This window comes from Tamandua tetradactyla, chromosome 10 (genome assembly GCF_023851605.1).
Source record: "Tamandua tetradactyla isolate mTamTet1 chromosome 10, mTamTet1.pri, whole genome shotgun sequence".
NCBI classification, from domain to species: Eukaryota; Metazoa; Chordata; class Mammalia; order Pilosa; family Myrmecophagidae; genus Tamandua; species Tamandua tetradactyla.
Window position 1 is genome coordinate 101,156,060 of NC_135336.1, and position 25,674 is coordinate 101,181,733.

Here is a 25,674-nt window from a genome sequence, read left to right on the forward strand (position 1 = left end):
CAGGAAAACACCAGCAGTATCACAAATACCAGGGGTAAATAATGGGGGGAGGGATAAGAGTTGAGGGGAGGAGTTGGAGCGGAGAGCGGACCCCAGAGCGCACTCAGCAGCCCCACCGTCACCGGCCTGGTTACCATCACACCCCGGGAGGAGCCGCAGCTGCCGCAGCGGCCCTAGTCACCTTCACCGCAATCAGGAGCAGGGAGGCCGAGACCCAGCGGCCGCCTGCCACCCCACCGCCCCGCCCCCGCCCTCAGCGCTGCCGACACCAAGCCCGGCACCACCCGCAGCGGCGTCCCGGGCGGCCTCACGTTGGCAGCGCCTGCCGGGGGGACAAGGTCATCGCAATGAAGGTTTTGGGAACAGTCAAATAGTTCAATGTAAGAAACGGATATGGTTTCATCAACAGGAATGACAGCAAGGAAGATGTGTTTGTACACCAGACTGCCATAAAGAAGAACCCAGGAAGCGCCTCTGCGGTGTAGGAGATGGAGAGACGGTGGGGTATGACGCTGCTGAAGGAGAAAAGGGGGCGGAGGCGGCACGCGTCTCAGGCCCGGGTGGGGTTCCAACGCAGGGCGGTAAACACGCAGCGGACCGCAACCACTGTAGACGTTACCCACGTCTAGGGGTCGGTCCTCCATGCGATCACCAGCAAAATTACCAGAATAGTGAGAGTGGGGAAAAGATTGAGGGATCAGAGAGTGCTCCCGAAGGCCAGGCCCAACAACGCCGGCCCCACCGCAGGCGACGATTCCCACCTTACTACCTGCGGAGACCCCATGGGCGGAGACCCCAGTACTCCAACCCTCCTGTGCAAGGAGGAGTGATGGAGGCTGCTGACAACCAGGGTGCAGGAGAACAAGGTAGACCAGAGAGGCAGAATATGCATCGGGGTTACATACCACGATTCCACAGGGGCGCTCCTTGCCAAAGACAGCCTAGAGAGGATAGCAATGAAGATGATAAGGAAAATCAAGGAGATGAGACCCAAGGTCAGCAGCCACCTCAACGTCGGTACCCCCATAACTTCAATTACCAACGCAGACACCCGGAACACCCTAAACCACAAGATGGCAAAGAGACAAAAGCAGCCGATCCACCAGCTGAAAATTTGTGGGCTCCCGAGGCTGAATAAATGCCGGCTTACCATCTCTACCATCATCCAGTTTAGTCATCCAACAAGAAGAAGTGAATATGAAATTCCAGGAATAAGAAATGAACAAAAGATTGAAGACCGTAAGTGCTTGCTTTTTGCCTGTTGACCAGATAACTAGAACTATCTGCATATCTATGCAGTATGGGGTTTTTATTATTTTTACCTAAAGCGTCTCTTTTTGGTAATGACAAATGTGCTTTTTAAAAAGCCAGGTTTTTCTCAATGCACCTTTAAAGGTTTTTAAATTGCTTCATATCAGGTCAAGTTGAGATTTTTAAGAACCTCATTTCTAATTTGTAATAAAAGTTTACAACTTGATTTTTTCAAAAAAGTCAACAAGTTGCAAGCACTTGTTAATAAAGGTCTTAAATAATAAAAAAAGAGTTGAGGGGAGGTTTCGATTTCCTATTTGGTGAAGGTATGTTTATTGTTTATCTTTCTCTTGGGAACAATGAAATTACTAAAACTGAGAGTACTGACAGACATTATACGTGACAGGTAATGAATACGGGTGGCTGAAGGATGCACTGACTGAGAAGTAGATTGGCGAATGATGATGTACACATATGATCAGATATTGTGCTGCTACAAAAAGGAACAAAGTTGTTCTGAGAAATGCAACACTGTGAATGAACCTGCGGGCGAGGCAAAATAATACAGGAATAAAAGAGCAGTTATTGTACAGTCTCATTTAGAAAATGCTTATAAGAAATCAGGGGTCTAGACTGTAAGCTCTTGTACCAGTCACAATTTGTCCGGAGTGGTGACTATTTCTGGATTTTGAGAAGCTGTTTTAATGTATAACCTGATACTCAGAGACAAGAACAAAGGCAACCAGGTGAGGAGTAAGGTGATTCAGAACACAGGGCGAGGAAGACTCTGTCTGTTTAGAGCCTCACCTCCTCTTTGAGACCAAAGGGAGAAAGGTTTATTTTGTCCAGAACCTAAATTTTCTGTAGCACATAATCTAACTCAACCTGTCTACATAGCTCATTTAAACAATCGAAACATAGGGAGCCCACAGTAAAAATGAGGGCTTTAAATCCTATAGCTTAATGTAATGCCTGGATATATCCCAGAATATATTAAGCAGATAATCAAAAAGTATTGGCAAATTTCCTTGAGGGATGGGAGAAAAAATATGGAAATGTTGAACTTTACCACCGGAAATTCCTGATACTATGTCAAACATTAGGGACACCCAAATCAACAGGCCAAGCCCTCAATCTTGAGGCTTACTCTTGTGAAGCTTATTGTCATGGTTAGGTTCATGTGTCAACTTGGCCAAGTGGTGGTACCTGTTTCCTGTTTGTCTGGTTGGGCAAGTGCTGGCCTGTCTGTTGTGATGAGGACATTTCATAGAATTAAATCATGATCATGTCAGCTATATACACAACTGATTACATTTGTAGTCAGCCAGAGGGGAGTGTCTTCTGCAATGAGTAATGCTTAATCTGATCACTGGAAGCCTTTTAAGGAGGATTCAGAAGAGACAGGCTCTTCCTGTTTCGGCTGGTAAGCCTCTCCTGTGGAGTTCATCCAGACCCTCCATCGGAATCATCGGCTTCACAGTCTTCCCTGCGAATTTTGGATATTCCCACGGTCACGTGAGACACTTTTATAAATTTTATATTTGTGAGTGTTCCCTGTTGATTCGGTTTCTCTAGAGAACCCTACCTAATACACCTATGTATGTAGCGGAGAAGCTTAGACTACTTATAGGTATGCCTAAGAGTCACCTCCAGTGGACCTCTTTTGTTGCTCAGATGTGGCCTTACTCTCTCTAAGCCCAACTTTGCAAGTGAAATCATTGCCCTCCCCGTTACATGGGACATGAAATCCAGGGGTGAAAGTCTCTCTGGCAGTATGGGAGATAACTTCCAGGGATGAGTCCAGCCCTGGCACCATGGGATCAACAATGCCATTCTGACCAAAAGGGAAAAAGAAATGTAACAAATAAGATATCAGTGGCTGAGAGAGTTCAAATACTCAAGAGGCTACTGTGGAGGTTGCTCTTATGCAAACTTCAGTTAGACACTGCTACCTATCATAACTTGCCAAACCCCACCAAAACCATTCTATCCAATCCTAAAGAACATTAGGGCAATATATAAGATTCTCAAAGATCCCATGTACTAGGGTAACTTTCCAGAAACCAACAACCTCCAGATGGGTCCCTGGACCAGATAAGCCCTGAAACCTAAAGGGCCAGCCTTTCCAAAACATCAGCTAGCCCCATCTCTCTACCCCTTATTATTGAGCCCTTCCAACAAGAAAAAGTTAGAGTTGGCATTGCCCAAATACCCGTAAAGAGTGGGAGAAAGATCAAAGGTGATGGTGGAGTTATACAGAGAAAGTAGGGTTTAAAAAACAAATATGACTGCTGAATCATTATATTGATATTTCTTTCAGTTCCCAGTATCTTAAAGCAGCTAGAAGTAAAAACCTAAAATTGTGGCATTGTAACCCATACCAAACTATGAAATCTGTTCTATAACTAACTGTTCTGCTGTACTTTGAAATTCATTGCTACTTCTCTATATATGCTATTTTTCACAAAAAAAGAAAAAAACCGTGAAGATAAAAAAATATATTCCTTCTAGCCTCCAATATTCTGGAGCAGCTAGAAGGAAAAATCTGAGAGGATGGTATGGTACCTCATGACAAACTCAGAGATCTGTCCTATAACTACTTGTTGAGGAGTGCTTTGAAAACTGCTACTTTTTTCTTTCTTTGCTTTGTATATATGTTATATTACACAACAAAAAAAGCTTAAAAAAATAAGTGAGACAAAAAAGGAAATGCATGCAGTATTACAGAAGAAGGGTGGCAAATCAAAGCTATTCCTTAAGAAGCCATAATGCATTTTAAAAAGAAAAATGGAGAGATGATAGAAAAATTTTGGTAATGGACAGTGGTAATGGCAGCACAACATTATGAACACAATTAACAGCACTGAATAATATATTTAAACATCATGGGGGGGACATTTTAGGTTGTATATATGGTTCTAGAATAATTTTTTTTTATCCATGGAATTGCACAACACAATGAACCCTAAAAGTTAAATCATGGACTATAGTTAATGATACAACTATTAAAATATGCTTTCATCAATTGTGACAAATGTACCACACCAATGCAAGGTGTTAATAACAAGGTGGCAAGGGAACCCTGTATTTTATGTACTTTTTTTTTTTTGGTAAACCCACAACTTCGCTAATAAAAAAAAAATTTTAATTTAAGAAAAAAGACACAGTGGCCTCAAATATATCACTGAAGTTTAAAAACTGATTTATGGCATCATTAGGATTTTACAAATGATAATAATGGGTCAGGATACAGAGCTGGAACACTGGAGTTTATTCCCCTCCTACCATCTGTACCTACAATGATAATTTAGACATAATAAAAGCATCTGTGGCCCTAGCTAATACACTGTTAATCAAATCTTTAATGCAGTGTGTTATCTATAAATAAGTCTTTGATCTTTCATAAAGGTAATTTTACTTCCATTTAAAAAATTTACATCTTTTCTAAAAATAACTGTTAAAAGAAAAGATTTCTTTGAAAATGTTTCGGGTACTGAGTTTCTTGGATTTCTTTTATTTTGGTCTACAGTTTGGTGGATCCCTTTGGAAATATCAACACGAGAATCATGAAAAAAGGTTCTTCAACTATTAACAAATGGACCTAACTAGAGACCAAAGCGGTAACTAGCAGGTTTTTCTTATACCCCTAAAAGTGGCTGTGCTTCTTCAGCCCTTGCCACCTTTTAACATATCCATGACTTCTAACCCTACCCATCTCGAGCTTACTTTCTAAGATCAGCTGTCTTTTTCTATCACTTTAAAGTTAATATTTCTTAGTATTTGCGAAGTCCCCTCGGGAGAATGGTAAGAAAGAGGGAAAACTGAACATCCCTCTTGCAAGCTGTGAGGACAACAAAATCAATAGGCTGAACCCTCAAACTTGGCATTTGTACATATGGAACTTATCCCTGCAAAGAACAGGCTAAGCCTACTTAAAATTAGGCCTAAGAGTCATCCCCAGAGAACGTCTTTTGATGTTCATTTGTGGCCTATCTCTCAGTCAACATGGCAAGCAAACTCACTGACCTCGCAGTCTCTAAGTGGGATATGACTCCCAGGGATATAAACTTCCCTGGCAAGGTGGGACAGAAATCCTAGAACGAGCTGGGACTCAGCATCAAGGGATTGAGAAAAGCTTCTCAACTGAAAGGGGGAAGAGAAAAATGAGACAAAATAAAGTGTCAGTGGCTGATAGACTCCAAATACAGTCGAGAGGTTATCCTGGTGGATATTCTTACGCATTATATAGATAACCCCATTTTAGTTTAAGGTGTATTAGAGAGGCTATAGGGAAGTGCCTGAAACTGTAGAACTGTGCTCCAGTGGCCATGTTTCTTTTTTTTTTATTATTAATTAACGGAAAAAAAGAAATTAACCCATCATTTAGAAATCATACCATTCTACATATGCAATCAGTAATTCTTAACATCATCACATAGATGCATGATCATCGTTTCTTAGGACATTTCCATCGGTTTAGAAGAACGAGCAACACAACAGAAAAAGATATAGAATGTTAATATAGAGAAAAGAAATAAAAGTAATAATAATAGTAAAAAAAACAAAACAAAAAACCTATAGCTCAGATGCAGCTTCATTCAGTGTTTTAACATGATTACTTTACAATTAGGTATTATTGTGCTGTCCATTTTTGAGTTTTTGTATCTAGTCCTGCTGCACAGTCTGTTTCCCTTCAGCTTCAATTACACATTATCTTACCCTGTTTCTAACTCCTGCTGGACTCTGTTACCAATGACACATTCCAAGTTTATTCTCGAATGTCCGTTCACATCAGTGGGACCATACAGTATTTGTCCTTTAGTTTTTGGCTGGACTCACTCAGCATAATGTTCTCAAGGTCCATCCATGTTATTACATGCTTCATAAGTTTATCCTGTCCTAAAGCTGCATAATATTCCATCGTATGTATATACCACAGTTTGTTTAGCCACTCTTCTGTTGATGGACATTTTGGCTGTTTCCATCTCTTTGCAATTGTAAATAACGCTGCTATAAACATTGGTGTGCAAATGTCCGTTTGTGTCTTTGCCTTTAAGTCCTTTGAGTAGATACCCAGCAATGGTATTACTGGGTCGTATGGCAATTCTATGTTCAGTTTTTGAGGAACTGCCAAACTGCCTTCCACAGTGGTTGCACCATTTGACATTCCCACCAACAGTGGATAAGTGTGCCTCTTTCTCCGCATCCTCTCCAGCACTTGTCAATTTCTGTTTTGTTGATAATGGCAATTCTGGTGGGTGTGAGATGATATCTCATTGTGGTTTTGATTTGCGTTTCTCAAATGGCCAGGGACATTGAGCATCTCTTCATGTGCCTTTTGGCCATTTGTATTTCCTCTTCTGGTAGGTGTCTGTTCAAGTCTTTTTCCCATTTTGTTAATTGGGTTGGCTGTCTTTTTGTTGTTGAGTTGAACAATCTCTTTATAAATTCTGGATACTAGAGCTTTATCTGATATGTCATTTCCAAATATTATCTCCCATTGTGTAGGCTGTCTTTCTACTTTCTTAATGAAGTTCTTTGATGCACAAAAGTGTTTAATTTTGAGGAGCTCCCATTTATTTATTTCTTTCTTCAGTGCTCTTGCTTTAGGTTTAAGGTCCATAAAACCACCTCCCATTGTAAGTTTCATAAGATATCTCCCTACATTTTCCTCTAACTGTTTTATGGTCTTAGACCTAATGTTTAGATCTTTGATCCATTTTGAATTAATTTTTGTATAAGGTGTGAGATATGGGTCTTCTTTCATTCTTTTGCATATGGATATCCAGTTCTCTAGGCACCATTTATTGAAGAGACTGTTCTGTCCCAGGTGAGTTGGCTTGACTGCCTTATCAAAGATCAAATGTTCATAGATGAGAGGGTCTATATCTGAGCACTCTATTTGATTCCATTGGTCGATATATCTATCTTTATGCCAATACCATGCTGTTTTGACCACTGTGGCTTCATAATATGCCTTAAAGTCTGGCAGCGCGAGACCTCTAGCTTCGTTTTTTTTCCTCAAGATGTTTTTAGCAATTCGGGGCACCCTGCCCTTCCAGATAAATTTGCTTATTGGTTTTTCTATTTCTGAAAAATAAGTTGTTGGGATTTTGATTATATTGCATTGAATCTGTAGATCAACTTAGGTAGGATTGACATCTTAACTATATTTAGTCTTCCAATCCAGGAACACGGTATGCCCTTCCAACTATCTAGGTCTTCTGTGATTTCTTTTAGCAGTTTTTTGTAGTTTTCTTTATATAGGTTCTTTGTCTCTTTAGTTAAATTTATTCCTAGGTATTTTATTCTTTTAGTTGCAATTGTAAATGGGATTCATTTCTTGATATTCCCCCTCAGCTTGTTCATTACTAGTGTATAGAAATGCTACAGATTTTTGAATGTTGATCTTGTAACCTGCTACTTTGCTGTACTCATTTATTAGCTCTAGTAGTTTTGTTGTAGATTTTTCCGGGTTTTCGACGTATAGTATCATATCGTCTGCAAACAGTGATAGTTTTACTTCTTCCTTTCCAATTTTGATGCCTTGTATTTCTTTTTCTTGTCTAATTGCTCTGGCTAGAACCTCCAACACAATGTTGAATAATAGTGGTGATAGTGGACATCCTTGTCTTGTTCCTGATCTTAGGGGGAAAGTTTTCAATTTTTCCCCATTGAGGATGATATTAGCTGTGGGTTTTTCATATATTCCCTCTATCATTTTAAGGAAGTTCCCTTGTATTCCTATCTTTTGAAGTGTTTTCAACAGGAAAGGATGTTGAATCTTGTCAAATGCCTTCTCTGCATCAACTGAGATGATCATGTGATTTTTCTGCTTTGATTTGTTGATATGGTGTATTACATTAATTGATTTTCTTATGTTGAACCATCCTTGCATACCTGGGATGAATCCTACTTGGTCATGATGTATAATTCTTTTAATGTGTTGTTGGATACGATTTGCTAGAATTTTATTGAGGATTTTTGCATCTATATTCATTAGAGAGACTGGTCTGTAGTTTTCTTTTTTTGTAATATCTTTGCCTGGTTTTGGTATGAGGGTGATGTTGGCTTCACAGAATGAATTAGGTAGTTTTCCCTCCACTTCCATCTTTTTGAAGAGTTTGAGGAGATTTGGTACTAATTCTTTCTGGAATGTTTGATAGAATTCACATGTGAAGCCGTCTGGTCCTGGACTTTTCTTTTTAGGAAGCTTTTGAATGACTAATTCAATTTCTTTACTTGTGATTGGTTTGTTGAGGTCATCTATTTCTTCTTGAGTCAAAGTTGGTTGTTCATGTCTTTCCAGAAACCCGTCCATTTCATCTAAATTGTTGTATTTATTAGCGTAAAGTTGTTCATAGTATCCTGTTATTACCTCCTTTATTTCTGTGAGGTCAGTAGTTATGTCTCCTCTTCCATTTCTGATCTTATTTATTTGCATCCTCTCTCTTCTTTTTGTCAGTCTTGCTAAGGGCCCATCAATCTTATTGATTTTCTCATAGAACCAACTTCTGGTCTTATTGATTTTCTCTATTGTTTTCATGTTTTCAATTTCATTTATTTCTGCTCTAATCTTTGTTATTTCCTTCCTTTTGCTTTGCTTTGGGATTAGTTTGCTGTTCTTTCTCCAGTTCTTCCAAGTGGACAGTTAATTCCTGCATTTTTACCTTTTCTTCTTTTCTGATATAGGCTTTTAGGGCAATAAATTTCCCTCTTAGCACTGCCTTTGCTGCGTCCCATAAGTTTTGATATGTTGTGTTTTCATTTTCATTCGCCTCGAGGTATTTACTAATTTCTCTTGCAATTTCTTCTTTGACCCACTTGATGTCTAAGAGTGTGTTGTTGAGCCTCCACGTATTTGTGAATTTTCTGGCACTCCACCTATTATTGATTTCCAACTTCATTCCTTTATGATCCAAGAAAGTGTCGTGTATGATTTCAATCTTTTTAAATTTGTTAAGACTTGCTTTGTTACCCAGCATATGGTCTATCTTTGAGAATGATCCATGAGCACTTGAGAAAAAGGTGTATCCTGCTGTTGTGGGATGTAATGTCCTATAAATGTCTGTTAAGTCTAGCTCATTTATACTAATATTCAGATTCTCCATTTCTTAATTGATCCTGTGTCTAGATGTTCTGTCCATTGATGAGAGTGGTGAATTGAAGTCTCCAACTATTATGGTATATGTGTCTATTTCCCTTTTCAGTGTTTGCAGTGTATTCCTCACGTATTTTGGGGCATTCTGGTTCAGTGCGTAAATATTTATGATTGTTATGTCTTCTTGTTTAATTATTCCTTTATTAGTATATACTGTCCGTCTTTGTCTCTTTTAACTGTTTTACATTTGAAGTCTAATTTGTTGGATATTAGTATAGCCACTCCTGCTCTTTTCTGGTTGTTATTTGCATGAAATATCTTTTCCCAACCTTTCACTTTCAACCTATGTTTATCTTTGGGTCTAAGATGTGTTTCCTGTAGACAGCATATAGAAGGATCCTGTTTTTTAATCCATTCTGCCAGTCTATGTCTTTTGATTGGGGAATTCAGTCCATTAACATTTAGTGTTATTACTGTTTGGATAATATTTTTCTCTACCATTTTGCCTTTTGTATTATATATATCATATCTGACTTTCCTTCTTTCTACACTCTTCTCCATACCTCTCTTCTGTCTTTTCGTATCTGACTCCAGTGCTCCCCTTAGTATTTCTTGCAGAGCTGGTCTCTTGGTCACAAATTCTCTCAGTGACTTTTTGTCTGAGAATGTTTTAATTTCTCCCTCATTTTTGAAGGACAATTTTGCTGGATATAGGAGTCTTGGTTGGCAGTTTTTCTCTTTTAGTAATTTAAATATATCATCCCACTGTCTTCTAGCTTCCATGGTTTCTGCTGAGAAATCTACACATGGTCTTATTGGGTTTCCCTTGTATGTGATGGATTGTTTTTCTCTTGCTGCTTTCAAGATCCTCTCTTTCTCTTTGACCTCTGACATTCTAACTAGTAAGTGTCTTGGAGAACACCTATTTGGGTTAATCTCTTTGGGGTGCGCTGCACTTCTTGGATCTGTAATTTTAGGTCTTTCATAAGAGTTGGGAAATTTTCAGTGATCATTTCTTCCATTAGTTTTTCTCCTCCTTTTCCCTTCTCTTCTCCTTCTGGGACACCCACAACACGTATATTTCTGCGGTTCATATTGTCCTTGAGTTCCCTGATACCCTGTTCAAATTTTTCCATTCTTTTCCGGATAGTTTCTGTTTCTTTTTGGAATTCAGATGTTCCATCCTCCAAATCACTAATTCTATCTTCTGTCTCTTTAAATCTATCATTGTAGGGATCCATTGTTTTTTTCCATCTTTTCTACTTTATCCTTCACTTCCATAAGCTCTGTGATTTGTTTTTTCGGTTTTTCTATTTCTTCTTTTTGTTCAGCCCATGTCTTCTTCATGTCCTCCCTCAATTTATCGATTTCGTTTTTCAAGAGGTTTTCCATTTCTGTTCGTATATTCAGCATTAGTTGTTTCAGCTCCTGTATCTCATTTGAACTATTGGTTTGTTCCTTTGACTGGGTCATATTTTCAATTTTCTGAGCGTGATCTGTTATCTTCTGCTGGCGTCTGGGCATTTAGTCCGATTTCCCTGGGTGTTGGACCCAACAGGTTGAAAGATTTTTCTGTGAAATCTCTGGGTTGTTTTTCTTATCCTGCCCAGTAGGTGGCGCTCATGGCACACGTTTGTCTTCGGGTTCTACCAGTAAAAGGTGCTGTGGGTCCTTTAACTTTGGAAAACTCTCGCCATGGGGGAGGTTCGCCAGTCGAAGCGGCTTGGAAGAGTGCCAGCCGGCCCGGGGTTCCGAACACGGGGAGTCACGTGTTTGGAAGGGAACCCCCTGGTCACCGTTCTCCGCAGTCTGGGGATTTCCGACCCAACTCTCTCAGTTGGTCCAGGGGGCCTTGTGTGGTGGGGGCGCCAGATGCCGCGGCCCGAGGGGACTGTCTGCCCAATTCTGCCAGCTGGCCTGGGAAGGAGGAAGGGAGGGACTCCGGCCGCTTGCCGTCCCGCCTGGGAAAGCCCGCGCCCCTCAGCGATCTCACCAGAGCTGGTTCTCCCAGACAGTCATTCGTTCCAGGATGGGGTACGCCGTCCCTTTGATCTCCGTTGTGGCTCCGGGAGCTGCTCTGTATCGTCTCCACTCCCCCAGTAGCTGTTCTGGAGGAGGAAAGGTGAGAGTGGCAAGGCTGTCAAGGACGGTGGCGGAGGAGCCGGTGTAGGCAGAAGAGGGCATGGTGGTGGTTCGAGAACCGCCAGAGCAGGAGGAGAAAGGGAAGGATAGTAGCCATGTTTCTTTAAGATGATCGTATAATGATACAGCTTTCGCAAAGTGACTGTATGATTGTGAAAACTTTGTGTCTCATGCTCCTTTTATCTTCAGTATAGACAGATGAATAAAAAATATGAATTAAAAATTAATAAATAATAGGAGTAACAACTGTTAAATTGGGTAGAGGGAAATACTAGTGGTCAATGAGAAGAAGGGGAAAGGAGTATGGTATGTATGAGTTTTTTTCTTTTTTCTTTTTCTTTCTTTTTCTGGAGTGATGTAAATGTTCTGAGAAATGATCGTGGTGATAAATATACAATTATGTGATGATACTGTGAGCCACTGTTGCACACCAAATACAGAATGTTCATATGTTAAGAATGTTAGCATTGAACGGCGCCGGAGGCCGCAGCACTTCCGGGTCGGCGCTGAGGTGGGGCGAAGGCACTGCGGAGGCTGTTATTGTTCGCTGGGCTCTGCCGGGCGGTGTTTTCCATCAGCTTCGCCGGTGTCAGTTGGTTTGGCTTTCCTTCACCTCCTCACTCCCGGCGGTTGGCGACGACGGCAGCAGGCGTGGCCTGGAGTTTCGAGGGTGAGCGGCCTTGGAGTGAGGAGCACCGAGGAGGAGGAGCAGCAGCAGGAGGAGGAGCCGTGTGCCCTGGCACCAAGCGGCCACGGCCATGGCGTACGCCTATCTCTTCAAATACATCATCATCAGCGATACTGGTGTAGGTAAATCGTGTTTATTGCTACAGTTCACAGACAAGAGGTTTCAGCCAGTGCATAACCTTACTATTGGTGTAGAGTTTGGTGCTCAAATGATAACTATTGATGGAAAACAGACAAAACTTCAGATATGGGATACAGCAGGGCAGGAGTCCTTTCGATCCATCACAAGGTCATATTACAGAGGTGCAGCAGGGGCTTTGCTAGTGTATGATATTACAAGGAGAGATACATTCAACCACTTTTGACAACCTGGTTAGAAGACGCCCACCAGCATTCCAATTCCAACATGGTTATTACGCTTATTGGAAATAAAAGCAATTTAGAATCTAGAAGAGAAATAAAAAAAGAAGAAGGCGAAGCTTTTGCATGAGAACATGGACTTATCTTCATGGAAACTTCTGCTAAGACTGCTTCCAATGTAGAAGAGGCATTCATTAATACAGCAAAAGAAATTTATGAAAAAATCCAAGAAGGAGTTTTTGACATTAATAATGAGGCAAATGGCATTAAAATTGGCCCTCAGCATGCTGCTACTAATGCGACGCATGCATGCAATCAGGGAGTACAGCAGGCTGAGGGAGGCTGCTGCTGAGTCTCTTTTTACTGTCTAGCTGCCCATGGGGCCTACTCACTTGTTCTTTCAACCCTCTCTCCTCCTGCTCAGCTGAGACATGAAGCTATTTGACATGGCTTTATGTCACAGAAGACTTTAATCCTTCAAATTCTTGTATAACTTTGAATGTTCACTTTAAAAGACAGATTTTGGAGATTGTGTTCATATCTATTTGCATTTGATTTCTAGGTCAATTGATGTGATTATTTTTGTTAAATGTTGTCTTGTGCCCTTGACTACAAACTGAATTGTATTAAACACTACCAAGTCATCCTGAATATTTTAAATGTTTGTTATAGTTAGGCTTCCCAACACCTGTGGTTACTTAATGTTTAATATTATAGAACTGTCCTCAGAAAGTTTGTCACTTTTCAAGGCTATAAGGAAAAACAGAAGGACTCTTAATTCTGTATTTATCATTTACTTCCTGTATATATAATTTAATATCCTGCTTGGGTGGAATTTGCCAAGTTTGAATTCTTTAATGCATTTGCATAAATTCTATACTGTTCAGAGCTTAAAGCTACAGAAGCATTGTTAGGAATTGCTTGGACGCTGAATTTTAAACTTTTTGACATTGTTAACAAGCATGTTCATCTTTTCTTGTTACTAGTCCAAGAAAAATATGCTTAAATGTATATTACTAAAGGCTGTGTAATGTGTTTAACCTGCTTTAATGCCAAAAGTTTGCAATTTGTTCACAATTTCCTTAAGGCCTCTTCAGAAAAGGATTTGTTTACCTTAATAGATACTGTTGATTAAAAACATGGTATGATGAGTGAAAAGGGCGGAAGCAAGGAATCCCTACAATAAAAGCAACTCCCAGAAGAATGAGTATCCACGTTTAGATGGCACATTGTGAAGACTTTAATCTTTTCCTTAAACACAATAATGTTTTTTTTTCCTTTCTTTTTTTTCTTTGTATGCTGTATGGTGTGGTCACATTTCATTCTTTTTCCATGTGAGTATCCAGTTATTATAGCACCATTTGTTGAAAAAAAAAAAAAAGAGTGTTAGCATTATATGTTGATCAATTTTATTAACACAATTTTTTTAAGTTAATTTTTTTGAGACCATACACACACTAGTGAGAAGAGAATACTCCTAAAAGTTGGTCTTGTTTTTTCATGATTATTAAGTGTACTGACCTCTTTCTTTGCCTTAATTTATATGCCTTTCATTTTGTAATTAAACATTTTAGAATGTAATAATGCTTGGTCTATGCAAAAACATATGGAACAGCTGTATAAGCCGAAACTTAATCAAAGGAACATGAGTAACCTACCATCAAATTTAAATATGAGAGTATTACCAGTTTTATTGCATCAACCTCTTCTGTTTTGGTTAGAACTTTTTGTGTTCTCTTAAAGAAATTTTTCTCTACTTAGAATCTTAAAGAGATTCTTCTCTAGTATCATGTAGAGTCACAATTTGTTTTTTCACATTTAAGTGCTTAGTCCATCCAAACTTTTTTTGCATATGGGGTGAAGGAGAGATCCAATTGCCATAATCCCCCATCACTATATATTGCACAACCCATTCTTTCCAGAGTGATCTAAAAGGAAAACAAACCAGAGGGAAGACCAGGCAGGAAGATGGTGCAGAGGCAGGACAAGAGTGGGTGGAAGGGCCTATGGGGCCTCCTTGCTAAGCAGGCACTCCAGTGGGACACGAGCTGAAGCCAAGGAAGATTTCTTACTCCACCCAATGGCAGCTTTTGAAAAAATGCACCCCACGACTGTACCTGGGCAAGGGAAAAGGCAGAGAATCGCCCATTCTGGTAGCCCTCCTAAACACATAGTGCTCCAACAGGAAGCACATTAGAGTTACCTTCAGGGGCATCTTAGATGATCCCAACCATCACCACCAGGTTCTCTCTCACATGTTACCCGAAATTCCCTTAAAAGGTGATGCCATTTCCCTCCTTCATGAGAAATTAACTTAAAAATATAAAAACCTAGATAAATTCATTTATGCCTAAGTAATTAGTTAAATGACCCACAGGGTAAAGTCTATTAGATATTGTAGGGTTTTTTAGAGGTGTGAGGTAAACACGCTTATGAACAGTTAAATTAGAGGGGGGTTTTCACCTAGCGGAGGAAAAGGGAACATGGAGGATGCAAATCCAGCACTGCTGGCCTCATAACCTGGCCCAGGATGGTCCATTCAGATGACCTGGGGATAAAGCATTTGGTGTGCAGTACTTCATACACATACGCACACTTACTTTAGAATCATCACTGAGCCTGACACATGCCAAAACTGCCTAATATGATTAATAAACTCTGGACTTCTTGATGTCTGACTTCATCACAAAAGCAGTTTGGATTTCTAGATTCATAATTCAAGGTCTGTGCAGCTGGACGCACTCCAGTCATGGCCACATCACAGCATCTCCTTCCAAAATCTAGCTTATCATGAGAAAAGCAGTCAGCATTCCAATTCATCTGTTATGACACTACCTCTGCAAAAGCACAAAATCACTGCTGGAAGTGAGCAGACAGGGTTGCTCTCCCGAGTACCGAGTCTGGAGTCTGCAGGTGGAGGCGCCCAGCACAGGGGGACAGAAGGAGCCGCGCAAAGCTGATAAGGACCCAGACACACACCTCCAGGCACTCGGAGAGAAGAGCCCAGAAAACCAAAGTCAGCAGAAGGAAGGAAGGAGCTAAGATTACAGCGGAGATAGATGACATGGAAAACAGAAAACAATAGAAAGAATCAACAAAATTTAAAGTTTGTCCTTTGAAACCAATCAATAAAATTAACAAACCTTTATCTAGACAAAAAAAAAAAGATGCAAATAACTAAAATAAGAAATGAAAATGGAGACATTGCTACTGATTGTAAGAGATACTGTGAGGTGTATAACCAGAAGAACTGAAAACAGGGATGCAAACATATTTAGAAACCAATGTTCACACTTTCATTATTCACAACAATTGCCATCAACCAATGAATGGATAAACAAACAATGGTGTCTGTGTGTGTGTATAAATGACGGACTATTATTCAACTGTAAAAAGGAATGAACTTCTGATGCACTGACAACACGGATGAATGTTGAGGACATTATGTTGAGTGAAATAAGTAAGACACAAAAGGACAAACACTGTATGGTCTCATTAATACAAACTAATTACAATGAGTAAACTTGGAGTTAAAATATAGAGTATAAGTTATGAGGACATAAAAAGAAGGTAAGGAATGGAGAGGTAATGCTTAAGATGAACAAAGAAGTTTTAATAAGGTTGATTGTAAATGTTTGGAAATTTGATAGAGGTGACAGTAGCACAATACTGTAATATAACTAACAGTGCTGAGTGTGAGTGTGGTTGAAAGGGGAAGTCCAAAGTCGTGTATGTCACTAGAAGGAAAAAGCTACAGGATAAAGCATGGGGCTGTATCACCCAGTGAAACCTGTTGAGGGTGATAACTGTGGTTAATTGCACAAATATAAAAATGTTCTTACACTAATTAGAACAAATATCAAAAGGTGTTAATAGGATACTAATATATGGGAAAATACAACTAATGCAAACTATGGACTATAGTTAACAGCAACATTGTAATATTCTTTCATCAAGTGTAACAAAGGTACTATATTATACTAGTTTGCTAAATACTGCTGGCAATGCAATATACCAGAAATGGAATGGCTTTTAAAAAGGAGTGTCATGGTCAGGTTCATCTGTCAACTTGGCCAGGTGATGGTATCTGTTTGGTTGGGCAAGTGCTGGTCTGTCTGTTGCTATGAGGACATTACATAGAATTAAATCATGATCATGTCAGCTGCATCCACAGCTGATTCCATTTGTAATCAGCCAAGGGAAGTGTCTTCTGCAATGAATGGTGCTTAATCTAATCACTGGAGGATTCAGTGATTAAGGAGGATTCAGAAGAGACAGGCTCTCTTCCTGCTTCAGCCAGTGAGCCTCTCCTATGTCCAGATCCTCCATCAGAATTGTCAGCTTCACAGCCTGCCCTACAGATTCTGGACCCTATGTTCCCATGGTTACGTGAGACACTTTTATAAATTTTATATTTAAGGATATTTCCTGTTGATTCTGTTTCCTAGAGAACCCTAACTAACACAAGGGGATTCATTCAGTTGCAAGTTTACAGTTCTAAGGCCATAAAAATGTCCAGACTAAAGAATCCATAAAAAGATACCGTAAGTCAAGGAAGGCCGAAGTCTATCACATGGGAAGGCACATGGCTGGCTACTGCTGATCCTTGTTCCTTATCCACAGCTCTGTTGCTTCTAGCTTCTAAAGCCAGTGGTTTCCTCTCTAAGCATCTGTGGGCCTTTAGGTAGCTCCTCTAGGACACAATCCTGGGTTTTGGTTTGCTTAGTATCTTGTAGGAAGGCAAATGGCAACATCTGCTAGGCTCTGCATCTCCAAACATCTATGCCTAAATATCTCCTCTCTCTAAGCATCTCCAAATGTCTGCATATCTGTCAACTCTGAAGCAACTTTTCTCCAAGCATCTGCATCTGAGGTTTCTCCAAAATGTTTCCCTTTTCAAAGGATTCCAGTAAACTAATAAAGACCCACCTCAAATGGGTGAGACCACATCTCCATGGAGGTAATCTAATCAAAGTTCACACCCACAAATGAGTGGGTCAGTCTCTGTGGAAACCATCTAATCAAAAGTTGAACCCTAAACAATAAGTCTGGCCCCACAAGACTGGATTAGGAAAAGGATATGGCCTTTCTGGGGTACGTAACCGTTGTTTCGAACTAGCACATATACCAATGCTAAGTATCAATAATAGGAGGGGGAAAGGGCTATGGGATTTTGTTTTGTTTTGCTTTGGAGCAAAGAGAATGTTCTCAAATTGACTGCAGTGGTGAATATACAACTCTGTGATTATACCAAGAGCCTCTGATATGGATGGATGGATGGACGGACAGACAGGTAGACAGATAGATGGATAGATGGATAGAAGATAGATAAAACATGGCCCAGCCAAAAAAAAAAAAAATAGAGCGAGAGAATACTATTGTGTTAGTTAGATTCAGTTGTCAACTTGGCCAGGTGAGCATACCTAGTTCTGTTGCTGTGGACACAAACCAATGGTACGTGAATCTCATCTGTTGCTAATTACATCTGCAGTCGGCTAGGAGGCGTGTCTGCTGCAATGAGTGACGTCTGACTTAATTGGCTGGTGCTTAAATGAGAGAGCGCAATGTAGCACAGCCTAGCAGCTCAGCATTCCTCATCTCAGCACTCGCAGCTCAGCCCAGGCCTTTGGAGATGCAGAAAGAAGCCACCCCGGGGAAAGTTGTTGGAACCCAGGGGCCTGGAGTGAAGACCAGCAGAGACCATCCTGTGCCTTCCACGTAAGAAAGAACCTCAGTGGAAAGTTAGCTGCCTTTCCTCTGAAGAACCAACAAAATAAATCCCCTTTTATTAAAAGCCAATCCGTCTCTGGTGTGTTGCATTCTGGCAGCTAGCAAACTAGAACAACTATCTTGTTTTGTTTTGGAGCAAAGAGAATGTTCTCAAATTGACAGTGGTGGTGAATGCACAACTCTGTGATTATACCAAGAGCCTCTGGTTGTATAAATAAATAGATAGATATATAGATAAAACATGACCCAGCCAAAAAAGAGAGAGAGACAGAGAGAATACTATGAACAACTGTATACCAACACAACAGATAATCTAGACAAAATGGAAAAATTCCTGAAAACACACACATTACCTAAAGTAACTCAAGAAGAAATAGAAAGACCCCAATAAACCATAACAAGTGCAAATACTGCATCAATAAACCCAGACGTCTTACCAAAGCAAAGTCTAGGACCAGATGGCTTCTCCAACACTTAGAAGAAAACATAGGGGTAAATCTTTATGACATAAGATTCAAGAGTGGATTTTTAGATATGGCACCAAAATCACAAGCAACAAAAGAAACAACAGATAAATTCAATTTCATCAGAATTAAAAACTTTTGGGCCACAGTGGCTCAGCAGGCAGAGTTCTCATCTGCCATGCCAGTAACCTGTGTTCAATTCCTGGTACCTGCCCATTCAAATAAAAAAAATTAAAAACTTCTGTACAAAGACTTTAGCAAGAAAGCAAAAAGACAACCTAAAGAATGGAAGAAAATATTTTCAAAGAATATATGTGATTAGGGCTTAATATCCAAAAGAAAGAACTTTTACAACATTACAACAAAAAATCAAACAGCCCAATTTTGAAATGGCAAAGGCTTTGAACAGGCATTTTGCCAGAGAGGATACTCAAACGGCCGATAGGCATACAATAAGATGCTACAACATTATTAGTTATTAGGTAAATGCAAATCAGAAACACAAGATACTACTGTACAGCCACAAAGATGGCTATTCTTTTTTAAAACATGGCAAATAACAATGTTAGAGAAGATACAGAGAAACCGAAACTTTAATGCATTGTTTTGGGGAATGTAAAATGGTGTAGTCATTGGGAATGACAATATGGTGGTTCCTCAAACATTAAATACAAGATTACCATATGACCCTGCAATTCGACTCCTAAGTATATATCCAAAGAAAGTGCAAACTCTCAAACAGATACTTGCACACCAATGTTCATAGTAGCACTGGTTACTAAAGCCAAAATGCAGAAACAACCACCAACAAATGAATTGTTAATTCCTAGGTGGTACATACACAAAATGGAATACATTTTGGCCATAAGAAGGAATAAAGTTCTGACACATGCTATCACCTTTATGAACCTTGAAAACATTATGCTGAGTGAATTAAGCAAGGCACGTAAGGATAAACAGTATATGATATCACTTATTTGAGATATCTAGAAATAGCAAGCTCAAAGAAACTAGACTGGAGGTAAGCAGGGGATGGAGGGAGAGTAGAAGGGGGAGTTCTTGCTTGGGGAGTAGATAGTATTGATAAATAAACATGTTTTCAAAAAAGAAACTTAAAATTAAGAAAACAATTCCATTCCCAATACCATCAAAAATAAGAAAATAATTAGTAATACATTTAGGAAAACTCCAAGACCCATACAATGAAAACTATAAAACATTATTGAGAAAAAAAAACATTTAAATAAATAGAGAGACATACTATGTTAATGAACTGAAAGACTCCATATTAAGATAGCAATTCTCCTCAACCTGATTGATAGATTCAAAGCAGTCCCTATCAAAATCTCAACAATCTTTTTTGTAAAAAGTGACAATCTGATTCTAAAATACACATGGAAAAGTAAAGGATTTAGAATAGACAAAAAATGTGAAAAGAGTAACGATGTCAAAATACTACCTGTTTAAAAAAAATACTTACTATAAAGCTATGGAAATCAAGACACATATATAGATCAGTGAAACAGCGACATTTCTGTTGACTGATTTTTTAACAAAGGTACTGAAAATGTTCAATTTCCAGACACTAAAACAACTGGATATTCATACACACACACACACAAAAAAAACTCAAAATAGATCAGAAGCCTACATGTAAAACATCTGTGAAGAAAATATGTAAGAAAATCTTTGTGACCTTGGGTTAGGCAAATAAGTATGTCTGAGAGATCACATTAAAATCATGATGCATAAAAGAAAAAATGAACTGAACAGCACCAAAATTTAAAACTTTTACTATTTAAAAGATACCGTTAAGAGGGGGAACAAGGGTAATTCAGTGGTGGAATTCTCACTTGCCAAGCAGGAGTCCCGGTTCAATTCCCAGCCAATGCATTACCCCCCAAAAAAAAAGTTCAACAAACAGTACTGCAATAATGGGATACTCACATGGAAAAAGAATGAAATGTGACCTTGAATACACAGGATGCCAAAAAAAAAAAAAAAAGATACTATTAAGAAAGTAACAAGATAGACTAAGATAAAATATTTCTCTATCATGTATCTGACAAAGGACTTGTATCCAAAAGATATTAAGAACTCTTATAACTCTCTACTAAACACCCCAATTAAAAACAGGCAAAAAAAAATTGGATGGACATTTAAACAAAGAAATTATATGAATGAATAATAAGCACAAGAAACGATGTTCAACTTAATTCTTCATTAGGGAAATGCAAATTAAAACACGGTGAGGAAGGAGTCAAGATGATGGTTTACCAAGGTGTGGAATTTAGTTTGTCCTCCAGAGCAGCAAGTAAATAGCCAGGAACAGTACAGAACAAATGCTGGGGCCACATCAGTGACCTGACATATAGTGTACCCCAGTCTGGAGTAGCTGGACCGGTTGCAAGTCCCCCCAGAACTTTGCAAGGCTTCTTGGGCTCCAATGCCTCAGGAATAGGCAGAAACAAGCTTGTCTGAGAGCTTGTCTGGAACCTGTGCCCTCCCCAGGAGAGGGGTGGGGCCCAGAACAGGTGGAATCCCTCCCTCAAGGAATTCAGACCCCTGGGTCTGGAAAACTGGAGCGATTAAAGCCAGGCCACAACCTCTCCTCTGTCTCCACAAAGCCCCAGCAGGGAGAGTCCGCTGAAGTTAAAGGTACTGCATAACCTTATGCTGCTGGGACCCACAGGGAAAAAAGCACCACTTGCCAGGCAGGACAGGAAAAATGCAGAGTCCACAGACTTCAGAGGAAAACCTTTTAATCGGCTGGGTCTCACCCACAGGGAAAACTGACACAGGTGACTCTTTCCTCCTGAGAGGAGACCAGTATGGTATGGGAAAAGCTGACTGGGGTCTATAATACCTAAGGAGACCCTCCTAAGGGGTGGGGGAAAGGCACCATACAAGCAGGGCAAGAAAGAAAAAAACAAGAACCGAAAAATTTTGCTCTATTAAACAAAACCTGAGAAAGGACTAGAATAAGCTGAATTGAATGTCAAAGAGCAGATGGACAACAAAATCAACCAGCAAGAAAATCCTAGGGAAAAAAAAAGTGAAAACAATCTCTCAAATAAACTAATTAAGGTAATTAAATGCCTAGACGCCAGCAAAAAGTAACAAATCATACTAGGTAAACTGAAGAAATGGCCCAGTCAAAGGAACAAACCAACAATTCAAATGAGATACAGGAGTTGAAACAATTAATTCAGAATGTTCGTACAGACATGGAAAACTTCATCAAAAATCAAATCAATGAATTGAGGGAGGACATAAAGAAGGCAAGAAATGAACAAAAAGAAATTGAAAGTTTGAAAAAAATCACAGAACTTATGGAAATGAATGGCATGGTAGAAGAGATGAAAAAAACAATGGAAACCTAGAATGTCAGGTCAAGAGGCAGAGGATAGGATTAGTGAAGTGGAGGATGAGACATCTGAAATTCAACAAGTAAAAGAAAATATAGGAAAAAGAATGGAAAAATATGACCAGGGACCCAGGGAACTGAATGACAACATGAAGTGAAAGAACATATGTGTTGTGTATGTCCCAGAAGAAGAAAAGAAGGGAAAAGGAATAGAAAAAGTAGTGAAGGACATCATCACTTAAAATTTCCCAACTCTTACAAAAGACTTAAAATTAAAGATCCAAGAAGTGCAGCATACCCCAAATAGAACAGATCCAAATAGATGTACTCTAAACACTAATCAGAATGTCAGATGTCAAAGAGAAAGAATCTTGAAAGCAGCAAGAGAAAAGCAATCCATCACCTACAAAGGAAGCCCAATAAGACTATGCGTAGATTTCTCAGCAGAAACCATGGAGGGGAGGAGACAGTGGGATGATATATTTGAATTACTAAAAGAGAAAAACTGCCAACCAAGAATTCTACATCCAGCAAAACCATCATTCAAAAATGAGAGGGAAATTAAAACATCTGCAGACAAAAGTTCATTGAGAGAATCTGTGACCAAGAGACTGCTCTGCAAGAAATACTAAAGGAAGGACTAGAGAAAGATAAGAAAAGACAGGAGAGAGAGGTGGGGAGAAGAGTATAGAAATGAAGACTATCGGTAAAGGTAAAAAAAAAATTATATATGACATATATAATCCAAAAGGCAAAATGGAAGAAGAAAGTACTGACCATACGGTAATAACACTAAATGTTAATGGATTAAACAGCCCAATCAAAAGACACAGACTGGCAGAATGGATTAAAAAACAGGACCCATCTATATGCTGTCTACAGGAAACGCATCTTAGACCCAAGAACATAGGTTGAAAGTGAAAGGTTGGGAAAAGATATTTCATGCAAATAACAATAAGAAAAGAGCAGGAGTAGCTATACTAATATCCAACAAATTAGACTTCAAATGCAAAACACTTAAAAGAGACAAAAGAAGGACACTATGTATTATTAAAAGGAACAATTCAACAAGAAGATATAACAATCATAAGTATTTATGCATCAAGCCAGAATGCTCCAAAATACATGAGGCAAACACTGAGAAGAGAAATAGACACATCTACCATAATAGTTGCAGATTTCAATTCCCCACTCTCATCAATGGACAGAACATCTACACAGAGGATCAATAAAGGAACAGAGAATTTGAATAATACAATAAAGGAGCTAGAACATTACAGACATATATAGAACATTACATTCCACAACAGCAAGATACACCTTTTTCTCAAGTGCTCATGGATCAATCTCAAGAACAGACCATATGCTGGGTCACAAAGCAAGTCTCAACAAATTTAAAAAGACTGAAATCATACAAAACACTTTCTCAGATCATAAAGGAGTGAAGCTGGAAATCAATAATAGGCAGAGTGCCAGAAAATTCACAAATATATGGAGGCTCAACAACACACTCTTAAACAACCAGTGGGTCAAGGAAGAAATTACAAGAGAAATCTGTAAATGTCTTGAGGCAAATGAAAATGAAAACACAACACATCAAAATTTATGGATGCAGTAAAGGTAGTGCTAAGAGGGAAATTTATTGCCCTAAATGCCTATATCAAAAAAGAAGAGCAATCCCTCCCCAAATTCCTTCAACAACATGTTTCTGCTATGATTTAGCAGTATTTGTTGTCTTCTGGGAGAGGTATTTTCACGTGGTTCTGGCCTGACCATAAAGGGGTTAAAAAGCAGCAAATATTTGATGTAGGTTAAATGGAAGAAAATCACCTTGTACCCTTTCCCAAATGCCTCTGCCTGACCCTCTCATTTTCCTCTTTCTGTCAAAAATGCTCTCTTTCATTCCCACCTCTCTACTAGCATCCCCGATCTCAAATCTTTGGGGAGCACCAAAGCATCGGAGGAATGACAGGAGCAACATGTTGCTACTTTCACTGCATCAAAGGCCCATAAGATCCCAAAGGAAAACCTGAATACTTGGAAATGTGAAGTTTAAACATTAGCTGGAAAATATTTATTTTGTATTTCTCGCATATAAGTGCACAATAAAGCTGTTTTCTTTAAGCAAAAAAAAAAAAAAAAGAAAAAAGAAGAGCAAAAATCGAGGAATTAACTGTACACTTGGAAGAACTAGAAAAAGAACAGCAATTTAACCCCAAGGCAAGCAAAAGGAAAGAAATAATGAAGATTAGAGCAGAAATAAATCAAATTGAGAACATGAAAACAATTGAGAAAATCAACAAAACCAAAAATTGATACTATGCGAAAATCAATAAGATTGATGGACTCTTAATGAGGCTGACAAAAAGAAAAAGAGAGAGGATGCAAAAAAATAAAATCAGAAATGGAAGAGGAGACATAACCACTGACCCCACAGAAATAAAGGAAGTAATGAGAGGATACTATGAACAATTTTATGCTAATAAACTCGACAATGTAGATGAAATGGACAACTTCCTAGAAAGGCATGAAAAAACAACATTGACTTGAGAAGAAATAGATGACCTCAACAAACCAATCACAAGGAAAGAAACTGAATCAGTCATTAAGGAGCTGCCCAAAAACAAAACTCCAGGACCAGAAGGCTTCACATGTGAATTCTACCAAACATTCCAGAAAGAATTAGTACCAATCCTGCTCAAACTCTTCAAAAAAATTGAAGAGGAGGGCAAGCTACCTAACTCATTCTACGAAGCCAACATCACCCTCATACCAAAGCCAGGCAAAGATATTACAAGACAAGAAAACTGCAGACCAATCTCCCTAATGAATACAGATGCAAAGATTCTAAACAATATTCTTGCAAATCAAGCCCAGCTGCACATTAAAAAAATTATGCACCATGACCAAGTAGGATTCATCCCAGCTATGCAAGAAATGTTCAACATAAGAAAATCAATTAATGTAATACATCATATCAACAAATCAAAGCATAAAAACCACATGATCATCTCAATTGAGGCATAAAAGGTATTTGACAAAATTCAACATCCTTTCTTGATGAAAACACTTGAAAGGATAGGAACAGAAGGGAACTTCCTCAACATAATAAAGGGAATATATGAAAAACCCACAGCTAACATCATCCTCAATGGGGAAAAACTGAAAACTTTCCCCCTAAGATCAGGAACAAGACAAGGATACCCACTATCACCACTGTTATTCAACACTGTGTTGGAAGTTCTAGCCAGAGCAATTAGACAAGAAAAAGAGATACAAGGCATAAAAATTGGAAAGGAAGAAGTGAAACTTTCACTGTTTGCAGATGATATGATACAATAAGTCGAAAACCCTGAAAAATCCACAGCAAAACTACTAGAGCTAATAAATGAGTACAGCAAAGTGGCAGGTTACAAGATCAACACTCAAAAATCTGTAGTGTTTCTACACACTAGCAATGAACAATCTGAGGGGGAAATCAAGAAAAGAATTACATTTACAATTGCAACCAAAAGAATAAAATACTTAGGAATAAATTTAACTAGAGACAAAAGACCTATACAAAGAAAACT

General features: G+C 39.0%; 1 protein-coding gene and 2 pseudogenes across 5 annotated transcripts in view; 2 read left to right on the forward strand and 1 right to left on the reverse strand.

The window, feature by feature from the left end:
* HSF2BP (heat shock transcription factor 2 binding protein) overlaps positions 1 to 25,674 on the reverse strand; it is a 245,728-nt gene that overhangs the window by 146,075 nt on the left and 73,979 nt on the right. The window lies entirely within an intron of this gene.
* Positions 42 to 1,138, forward strand: LOC143648873 (Y-box-binding protein 1 pseudogene; annotated as a pseudogene).
* On the forward strand, positions 12,172 to 13,310 carry LOC143648705 (ras-related protein Rab-2A pseudogene; annotated as a pseudogene).